Raw genomic sequence first — 6,000 nt, 5'->3', positions numbered from 1 at the left:
TCAAAAGGTTTTATTATTTGATGGAATTTAACTTATGACTGACAAAGATAAAAAGAGAGAGAAATCCATGCAAATAACAAGCACAAAATTGACTATATGAGAATGTGCAACATGAATGTCCTATTTGTGCATTGGACTTGTGTCCTATAATCCTATGATAAGATTCATCAAAATTTTTCAAAGAGAGTAAACAAATTCATTTCAGTGTATGCAGGAAACAAAAGCCAGATTTTAAACTGATAGAAAGAGAGAATGAAAAACAAACAGACACAGGGAGGTGAGTGAACAAGAAAACAAAGCAGAACAAAGAACCTGATTCCATCTGTCTTGTTCTTCATTATAGTTGTTACACACACAGGCACAACCTCACCTCCAGCATCTCTCTCTGCAGAACACCAACAACATTTTAATGTGATTCTGTCCTGAGGTGAACAAAAAGTGGAATGTGTCACTTTGGGATTTGATAGAATTGCAAATGAAAGCCAGGGTACACAGAAAAAGACTGGGGCCACGTCCACAGCTTGTTCATGACATGAGCAGTTGAGTTCACCAACTGTACAAAACAGCACTGAATGACATTTGCAGGGCCTCTGTTACAAAATCTATAGTTCATGTCCTGTGTTCTCATTGGCCAAGTAATGCTTCAAGCTGTTGCAAGACACCTGACAAACACACCCTCTGTAATATAAAAACAAGAGATAGTGTAGGTACTTTTTGCCCTTTTCCCGGAGCACCTTTACTTTACAGTCACTCCTGGTTGCCGTTCTGGGTTAGGAGCTGTTGAGGAAGCAGTAGGTATGACTCCAGTAGTTTTTCAGTTGCTTGTGGTGCACCTTTATCATTCAATTCAAGAGCTACATTGTTTACAGATGTATAATAATTTGTTGATGAAAATGGCTAATTAAACATGTACATTATTTCTAATGGAAATTTCTAGCAAAGAGCCAGACTACAGTAGATTTAGTGGTGCTTTGCTTACTGAGACAAGAGAAGCCCACAGAGGGCTCACAGAGTGCACAGCACATCAACTCTATAAGCTTATACAAATGGTAATACCATTGCTACCTGCTAATTCAAAGCAGATTGGGGCACAGTACATTGCGCAAAGAGACTCCAAAATGTAGTAAGGAGGCGGAGATAATCAACCAGGACGGGAACATAAATCCAATTAACACTTTTATTCAGTGTGGTCAACCAATATTTCAATGCACAATACATGGATGAAAACAAGATACAAGTAGATTTAATATATGTACTTTTTTCATTTTAATTTTATTATTTTTTTTATAAGCGTTCTTTTTTTGCAATATTTAAATTTTTTTACTTACCTATTTTTTGGTAGCAGGGACATAAAGAATTTGACATTGCACATTGTACTGTGTATGATTGTGTGTGTGACAAATAAACCTATCTTGTATCTTGCATCTTGTATCTTGTGTGTGTGTGTGTATAGACAAAAGTACTAGGACACATGACCATTACATCAACAGGGATTTTATTGCATTCTAAATATATAGTCAGCTTTGCAGCTATAACAGCCTCCACTCTTCTGGAAGGCTTTCCATGAGATTTTGGAGTGTTTCTGTGAGAAGTTTTGCCCATTCATGCAGCAGAGCAATAGTGAGGTCAGGCTCTGATGTTGAACGAAAAGGCCTGGCTCGCAATCTCTGTTCTAGGTGCTCGATGGGGTTGAGATCAGGACTCTGTGTGGGCCAAACTTCCACACCAAACTCATCCAGCCCAGTACTTTTGTCTATACAGTGTATGTTATGTATATGCTTGAAGTTACACAAGTTGCTAGCCATTAATGGATTTAAAATAAAAATAAAATAAATAAAATAGCTTATTGCTTAAATATTGCAGATCTTGTTTTTCACACACAGTTATGCACTGTACTGTTACTAGTTAAAACAAGAAAGTGATGGTAAAAATAATTTTTTTAAAAAATGAACGGCTGTTAGATTTTGGAAAACACCAGACACACAGCTGCAGATAAGTCCAATTCTGTCGCTGACCACCATAAAACATATGAACATTAGTAAGATTTAATGCAGAGCCCTTTGTAAAATACATTGCATTATATTGTACAGAGTATTTCATCACAACAGGCATGGTTTCTAGGTGCACAACATGACTGAAATTAATTTTCAACACACAAAAAGTACATATGCACATCAGAAGTTTCTCTCACTCGACTCATCTTGTGAACCAAGTTGAAAAGTGTGCTGAACCTGTTCCTAGTATAAAATCGTGTTGCTATAACTCATTACATGTAATTTTACTAATTTTACTAAAAATACATCCTGTAGAGAAGATTTCACAGCAACTTTTCAATGCTATGCTACTATTAGGAGCATGCCCATTACATTCCATCTATCGGTCAACCAGTTTTTCTCCTGTATTTTGAATTTTGTATGCTTCAAGTAACAAGTGTCATGTTAAGTCAAGTAAAGCCAAGCCAAATCAAAGGCATTTCTTTTTCAAAAAGCTGACTGTTCTGATCCTCACTTTGTTTCAGACAACATGCAGCCACATTTGCAGAATGCTGTTCTAAAACTCTTTGACAAATTTGATGTTTCTGAACATTTAACCAAAAAGCAGTCATCCTTTTTTCAGTTTCTGCTCAAAATAACTTCTTTGAGTCCTATAGTAACATATTTTTGTATAGTTTCTCTGCAGTTGTTTTGGCAGCCTTTAGACATCAATTTGGATTTTCCCAGTTTCAGTTATTTTTGTCCAAACTAGATGCAGAGGGACACAAAATTTGACACTGCAATTATTAGCAGAGTTTAAAAGAATAGTTCAATGCAACTTCCCTTTTAATTAGTCACGCACAGAGGTGGCCAAAGGATGATTCAACTGTGTGTGTGTGTGTGTGTGTGTGTGTGTGTGTGTGTGTATTGGACTAGAGGGGGCCTTACCTCAATTGATTCAGACATAAATATTTTTTTTTCAGCACAATCAGATCGGATCACTGCCCTAAGGCCTGTATAGAGCTCTTGCTGTGTATAATTTTCAAAGAAACTCTCTGTTTTCTTCTTTATTTTTCCATGATGAATTCCCTTTAACATTCATCCAGCTCATTGGCATTATTTGGCATCTAAATACATCTGCAGAAACAGTTGGAAGCTAAATGGTTTTAGGGTTAGCAAAATTTTTCAAACAAACAGAGCAACATGGACTTCAAACTGGAATCCTCTGGCTAAATTTACCACGAGCCTAATGGAAGCTTGCATTTTAGCATTGTTTTTTTATAGACTGCTGAGAAAAATATTTAGGAATTCTAGGTTTGTTGGGCATGCCTCTCATTTACTGTAGCTCTCTGCCACCTCACTTTCAACAGGTATGTACTACCAGGTCACTGTAGTGTGAGCTTGTGAGCTGCTTACAGTCTTAAAAGGGACTCTGTCATACACACCAAAAACAAGGAGTTCAAAAAGGCTTTTAGCAATGAAGCTGCAGCTGCAGAATGGACAGTGACCAGAAACCTTGTCACATTATAGGCAGCCAGTTAAAATTTTAATTCAAAATTAATTAAAAAACAATAGCCTTAGGGGAATGAATGTCATAGTGATTCCCCCCTGATATTATTGGCCATTCAAGGGAGTTTCACTGCACCATGTCATTCATGACTGTAGTCTTCCCTTGTCATTTTACAGGCTCTGAACAGCCAGTAAATAGTGAGAGCCAACATATCCTGTCTATGTGTGCGGACGGGAAGTTACTCTCAACACACAGTCCATATGGCTATTAATTATATTTTGGCACTGAAGTGCACATTTCAGTGTGTCTAAATAAGAGCCGGGGATGGTACCTTGCTACTGACCTTTTCTGTAGCTGAGAGGCATCAGCTGTGAATTGCAGTAGCAATGCCCTCAATGACATTACCATTGTGATGTGAACAACATTTCACAGATCATGGAGCAGAACTGTCGAGCTGGGATCACTGCTGCTGAGAAATGACAGAAACCAAACTCTCATCTGATACAACTCCTTGTGATTCGTTAGCTATGCCCACCTCCTGTTATGAACAATAAGACAGATTGTTTGTGTTTTGAGTGTATTATCCTTCACATTATCTTGCTTCCCCAAACTGAACCCATAAAAATCTGCTCTTTCATCTGCCTTGCTCTCTTGCTGTTGTGTGTTATTATTCTGGGGCTGTTCTCAAACTCAACCACCTGAAGGTGGGGGCAGATACCACCACCATGCTGACCATATGGCCAGCTTATTATGCACTGGCAGAGCATCTTAATGAGAGTCCACAACCTGACAGAGACATTCTTTTGAGCCCAATTCTCACATACACACAGACAGAAATGCACACACACACAGACACATTAACATGCAGGCACATGACTTCAAATACACACACATGCACACATACACCCACACACACACACAGACTACTGCAAATGTACACGCACCATTTACGACACACATTAAGTGTGTACACAAACAAAAAACTTTTGTGCACCGTCCGTACCCTTTCACATACAAATAAGCACACACGAACACACACACACACAGTAGTAAAAACTGAAAAATCCTTCAAGCATAGGCACAGGCTAAACTGACAGCCCTGTACTGACACCCAGTGGTAACAGTCACAGTAAATCTGTGCTGGACAACAAGGCCAGCACTTTGCACAAACTGATTAAATCTTTCTGATGTTTTTGTAAATTTTTGACAGTTTCAGTACTTTCAAAATGTTGCACTGCATATTAGAATGATGATGTGATGTACAGCTGAAAGGACAGTGATAGGTTTCCAACTTTTTGGACGTCATGAACCATGTTCCACAGAAGTGATATTCAATAAGTGTAAAATCATAAAACTGAATTTATGTCAGGTCAAATATAATAAGAGAGTTCTGCTTCCTGTACTGCTGAATGAGCTTTGGATCCCACATAAGCTTTACAACCAGTGAGATAAAGAAGACATAAAACCTGGCATTTCATGCTTCTGTTGGGCTGTTTCAAAAAACAACTTCTTATATAAACAAGCACACAAAGCTCAAGACAAAACAGTATACTGGACATCTTGGAGTTATATACTGTACATGGCTGGTTTTAGCTCAAAAGACATTTCTTGTATATAAGTCAAGTCCATTTAATTTATGTACTCCATTATTACAAATCACAAAATTGCCAAGAGGTTTTTGAATCTGTACAACTTTATCCTTCAATTCTCTGATGTACTCGCTCAGTAAAAAGTATATAGTGTTTAGATTAGATTAGATTAGATTAAACTTTATTGTCATTACACATGTACAAGTATAATGCAATGAAACGCAGTTTGGCATCTAACCAGAAGTGCAATAAGCAGTAAGTGCCAGGTATAAAGTAATTTACAGTATGTACAGGGTATGTACAGGTGTCTATGCTACAGATACACTATAAACATGATATACAGGTAGTTGTCATAATATGCAGGGTTGATGTGAGACCCCTGAAAACAATACCAGTTTCAGTACAGCATTTTCATTGCCCAGGGTTATCTTTAGTACAGAACACAAAAGCTAAAAGTTGGCCTTAGTAATGGAAGACAAAGAGAGAGACAGAGACAGAGACAGAGAGAGAGAGAGAGAGAGAGAGAGAGACAAAGAGAGACAGCACACGTGCGTACATGTGAGCAGGCACAAAGTGGGATAAAGGGAGCAGAGGTTTGCGTCTGGGTGTCTCAGTGTAAATGATCCTTGTACCTTTTTATTTCCCCACCATAAAAATGTGGATAGATAACTGGACATTGTTTTGTTGTTGAAACATGCACGTACATACACAGAAATCATATAAATTAGTCATGTTGGGTGGTTACAAAATATTCTGATCAAGGTTATCTTTCAATTTCTGTCAAACTCCTATACAAACTTCCTGGCCTGCATAGCTTACGCAAACAATGGTCATCAGAACACACGCACACACACTCACACAGTCATGTTTCCATCACATCTGGGGACATTACATAGACTTACATTCATTTCCTGGAGGCTTAACCACT

This window comes from Scatophagus argus, chromosome 1, assembly GCF_020382885.2.
Source record: "Scatophagus argus isolate fScaArg1 chromosome 1, fScaArg1.pri, whole genome shotgun sequence".
Classification (NCBI taxonomy): Eukaryota; Metazoa; Chordata; class Actinopteri; family Scatophagidae; genus Scatophagus; species Scatophagus argus.
This window is presented reverse-complemented; position numbering follows the sequence as displayed.